At 46.3% G+C, this 4,927-nt stretch overlaps 3 non-coding genes across 3 annotated transcripts; 2 read left to right on the plus strand and 1 right to left on the minus strand.

Annotated features, from left to right (window-relative positions):
* Positions 1-2,513: 2,513 nt before the first annotated feature.
* Trnas-uga (transfer RNA serine (anticodon UGA)) lies at positions 2,514-2,588 on the minus strand. The gene has a single exon. It is a non-coding gene; the product is annotated as a tRNA-Ser (tRNA).
* A 244-nt stretch (positions 2,589-2,832) lies between these two features.
* On the plus strand, positions 2,833-2,907 carry Trnas-uga (transfer RNA serine (anticodon UGA)). The gene has a single exon. It is a non-coding gene; the product is annotated as a tRNA-Ser (tRNA).
* A 1,350-nt stretch (positions 2,908-4,257) lies between these two features.
* Positions 4,258-4,332, plus strand: Trnal-caa (transfer RNA leucine (anticodon CAA)). Its single transcript has one exon. It is a non-coding gene; the product is annotated as a tRNA-Leu (tRNA).
* Positions 4,333-4,927: the final 595 nt, after the last annotated feature.

The raw sequence follows: 4,927 nt of genomic DNA on the forward strand, positions 1-4,927 counted from the left end.
GCTTGGTTCATATACATGGAAGAATCCTGGAGATACTAAAAGGTATTAGATAGATTATATAATGGTAAGACAGAGATTTGAGAACCAAGTTTTAAATTGTAAGACATTTTCAGGGGAAGATGTGGACTCTAACCACGATTTATTGGTTATGACCTGTAGATTAAAACTGAAGAAACTGCAAAAAGGTGGGAATTTAAGGAGATAGGACCTGGATAAAATACAGGAAGCAGAGGTTGTACGGATTTTCAAGAAGAGCATAAGGGAGCAATTGACAGGAATGGGGGAAAGAAATACAATAGAAGAAGAATGGGTAGCTTTGAGGGATGAAGTAGTGAAGGCAGCAGAGGATCAAGTAGGTAAAAAGGCGAGCGCTAGTAGAAATCCTTGGGTAACAGAAGAAATATTGAATTTAATTGATGAAAGGAAAAATATAAAAATGCAGTAAATGAAGCAGGCAAAAAGGAATACAAATGTCTCAAAAATGAGATCGACAGGAAGTGCAAAATTGCTAAGCAGGGATGGCTAGAGGAGAAATATAAGGATGTAGAGGCTTATCTCACTAGGGGTAAGATAGATACTGCCTACAGGAAAATTAAAGAGACCTTTGGAGATAAGAGAACCACTTGTATGAACATCAAGAGGTCAGATGGAAACCCAGTTATAAGCAAAGAAGAGAAAGCACAAAGGTGGAAGGAGTATAGAGAGGGTCTATACAAGGGCGATTTACTTGAGGACAATATTATGGAATTGGAAGAGGATGTAGATGAAGATGAAATGGGAGATACGATACTGCGTGAAGAGTTTGACAGAGGACTGAAAGACCTGAGTCGAAACAAGGCCCCCGGAGTAGACAACATTCCATTGGAACTACTGACGGCCTTGGGAGAGCCAGTCCTGACAAAATTCTACCATCTGGTGAGCATGATGTATGAGACAGGCGAAATACCCTCAGACTTCAAGAAGAATATAATAATTCCAATCCCAAAGAAAGCAGGTGTTGACTAATGTAAAAATTACCGAACTATCAGTTTAATAAGTCATAACTGCAAAACACTAACACGAATTCTTTACAGACGAATGGAAAAAGTAGTAGAAGCCGACCTCGGAGAAGATCAGTTTGGATTCCGTAGAAATGTTGGAACACGCGAGGCAATACTGACGCTACGACTTATCTTAGAAGCTATATTAAGGAAGGGCAAACCTACGTTTCTGGCATTTGTAGACTTAGAGAAAGCTTTTGACAATGTTGACTGGCATACTCTCTTTCAAATTCTGAAGGTGGCAGAGGTAAAATGCAGGGAGCGAAAGGCTATTAACAATTTGTACAGAAACCAGATGGCAGTTATAAGAGTCGAAGGACATGACAGGGAAGCAGTGGTTGGGAAGGGAGTGAGACAAGGCTGTAGTCTCTCCCCGATGTTATTCAATCTGTATATTGAGCAAGCAGTGAAGGAAGCAAAAGAAAAATTCGGAGTAGGTATTATAGACCTTGGAAAAGAAATAAAAACCTTGAGGTTCGCCGATGACATCGTACTTCTGTCAGAGACAGCAAAGGACTTGGAAGAGCAGTTGAACGGAATGGATAGTGAAACTTCCTGGCAGATTAAAACTGTGTGCCCGACCGAGACTCGAACTCGGGACCCTTGCCTTTCGCGGGCAAGTGCTCTACCAACTGAGCTACCGAAGCACGACTCACGTCCGGTACTCACAGCTTTAGTTCTGCCAGTATCCGTCTCCTACCTTCCAAACTTTACAGAAGCTCTTCTGCGAACCATGCAGAACTAGCACTCCTGAAAGAAAGGATATTGCGGAGACATGGCTTAGCCACAGCCTGGGGGATGTTTCCAGAATGAGATTTTCACTCTGCAGCGGAGTGTGCGCTGATATGAAACTTCCTGGCAGATTAAAACTGTGTGCCCGACCGAGACTCGAACTCGGGACCTTTGCCTTTCGCGGGCAAGTGCTCTACCAACTGAGCTACCGAAGCACGACTCACGTCCGGTACTCACAGCTTTAGTTCTACCAGTATCCGTCTCCTACCTTCCAAACTTTACAGAAGCTCTTCTGCGAACCATGCAGAACTAGCACTCCTGAAAGAAAGGATATTGCGGAGACATGGCTTAGCCACAGCCTGGGGGATGTTTCCAGAATGAGATTTTCACTCTGCAGCGGAGTGTGCGCTGATATGAAACTTCCTGGCAGATTAAAACTGTGTGCCCGACCGAGACTCGAACTCGGGACCCTTGCCTTTCGCGGGCAAGTGCTCTACCAACTGAGCTACCGAAGCACGACTCACGTCCGGTACTCACAGCTTTAGTTCTGCCAGTATCCGTCTCCTACCTTCCAAACTTTACAGAAGCTCTTCTGCGAACCATGCAGAACTAGCACTCCTGAAAGAAAGGATATTGCGGAGACATGGCTTAGCCACAGCCTGGGGGATGTTTCCAGAATGAGATTTTCACTCTGCAGCGGAGTGTGCGCTGATATGAAACTTCCTGGCAGATTAAAACTGTGTGCCCGACCGAGACTCGAACTCGGGACCTTTGCCTTTCACGGGCAAGTGCTCTACCAACTGAGCTACCGAAGCACGACTCACCTCCGGTACTCACAGCTTTAGTTCTGCCAGTATCCGTCTCCTACCTTCCAAACTTTACAGAAGCTCTTCTGCGAACCATGCAGAACTAGCACTCCTGAAAGAAAGGATATTGCGGAGACATGGCTTAGCCACAGCCTGGGGGATGTTTCCAGAATGAGATTTTCACTCTGCAGCGGAGTGTGCGCTGATATGAAACTTCCTGGCAGATTAAAACTGTGAGTACCGGACGTGAGTCGTGCTTCGGTAGCTCAGTTGGTAGAGCACTTGCCCGTGAAAGGCAAAGGTCCCGAGTTCGAGTCTCGGTCGGGCACACAGTTTTAATCTGCCAGGAAGTTTCATATCAGCGCACACTCCGCTGCAGAGTGAAAATCTCATTCTGGAAACATCCCCCAGGCTGTGGCTAAGCCATGTCTCCGCAATATCCTTTCTTTCAGGAGTGCTAGTTCTGCATGGTTCGCAGAAGAGCTTCTGTAAAGTTTGGAAGGTAGGAGACGGATACTGGCAGAACTAAAGCTGTGAGTACCGGACGTGAGTCGTGCTTCGGTAGCTCAGTTGGTAGAGCACTTGCCCGCGAAAGGCAAAGGTCCCGAGTTCGAGTCTCGGTCGGGCACACAGTTTTAATCTGCCAGGAAGTTTCATATCAGCGCACACTCCGCTGCAGAGTGAAAATCTCATTCTGGAAACATCCCCCAGGCTGTGGCTAAGCCATGTCTCCGCAATATCCTTTCTTTCAGGAGTGCTAGTTCTGCATGGTTCGCAGAAGAGCTTCTGTAAAGTTTGGTAGAGCACTTGCCCGCGAAAGGCAAAGGTCCCGAGTTCGAGTCTCGGTCGGGCACACAGTTTTAATCTGCCAGGAAGTTTCATATCAGCGCACACTCCGCTGCAGAGTGAAAATCTCATTCTGGAAACATCCCCCAGGCTGTGGCTAAGCCATGTCTCCGCAATATCCTTTCTTTCAGGAGTGCTAGTTCTGCATGGTTCGCAGAAGAGCTTCTGTAAAGTTTGGAAGGTAGGAGACGGATACTGGCAGAACTAAAGCTGTGAGTACCGGACGTGAGTCGTGCTTCGGTAGCTCAGTTGGTAGAGCACTTGCCCGCGAAAGGCAAAGGTCCCGAGTTCGAGTCTCGGTCGGGCACACAGTTTTAATCTGCCAGGAAGTTTCATATCAGCGCACACTCCGCTGCAGAGTGAAAATCTCATTCTGGAAACATCCCCCAGGCTGTGGCTAAGCCATGTCTCCGCAATATCCTTTCTTTCAGGAGTGCTAGTTCTGCATGGTTCGCAGAAGAGCTTCTGTAAAGTTTGGAAGGTAGGAGACGGATACTGGCAGAACTAAAGCTGTGAGTACCGGACGTGAGTCGTGCTTCGGTAGCTCAGTTGGTAGAGCACTTGCCCGCGAAAGGCAAAGGTCCCGAGTTCGAGTCTCGGTCGGGCACACAGTTTTAATCTGCCAGGAAGTTTCATATCAGCGCACACTCCGCTGCAGAGTGAAAATCTCATTCTGGAAACATCCCCCAGGCTGTGGCTAAGCCATGTCTCCGCAATATCCTTTCTTTCAGGAGTGCTAGTTCTGCATGGTTCGCAGAAGAGCTTCTGTAAAGTTTGGAAGGTAGGAGACGGATACTGGCAGAACTAAAGCTGTGAGTACCGGACGTGAGTCGTGCTTCGGTAGCTCAGTTGGTAGAGCACTTGCCCGCAAAAGGCAAAGGTCCCGAGTTCGAGTCTCGGTCGGGCACACAGTTTTAATCTGCCAGGAAGTTTCATATCAGCGCACACTCCGCTGCAGAGTGAAAATCTCATTCTGGAATGGATAGTGTCTTGAAAGGAGGAGACAAGATGATCATCAACAAAAGCAAAACGAGGATAATGGAATGTAGTCGAATTAAGTCGGGTGATGCTGAGGGAATTAGGTTAGGAAGTGCGACACTTAAAGTAGTAAAGGAGGTTTGTTATTTGGGGAGTAAAATAAGTGATGATGGTCGAAGTAGAGATGATATAAAATGTAGACTGGCAATGGCAAGGAAAGCGTTTCTGAAGAGAGAAATTTGTTAACATCGAGTATAGATTTAAGTGTCAGGAAGTCATTTCTGAAAGTATTTGTATGGAGTGTAGCCATGTATGGAAGTGAAACATGGACGATAAATAGTTTGGACAAGAAGAGAATAGAAGCTTTCGAAATGTGGTGCTACAGAAGAATGCTGAAGATATGATTGGTAGATCACATAACTAATGAGGAAGTATTGAATCGGATTGGGGAGAATAGAAGTTTGTGGCAGAACTTGACCAGAAGAAGGGATCGGTTTGTAGGACATGTTCTGAGGCATCAAGGGA

Source organism: Schistocerca gregaria, chromosome 3, assembly GCF_023897955.1.
Source record: "Schistocerca gregaria isolate iqSchGreg1 chromosome 3, iqSchGreg1.2, whole genome shotgun sequence".
Taxonomy (NCBI): domain Eukaryota; kingdom Metazoa; phylum Arthropoda; class Insecta; order Orthoptera; family Acrididae; genus Schistocerca; species Schistocerca gregaria.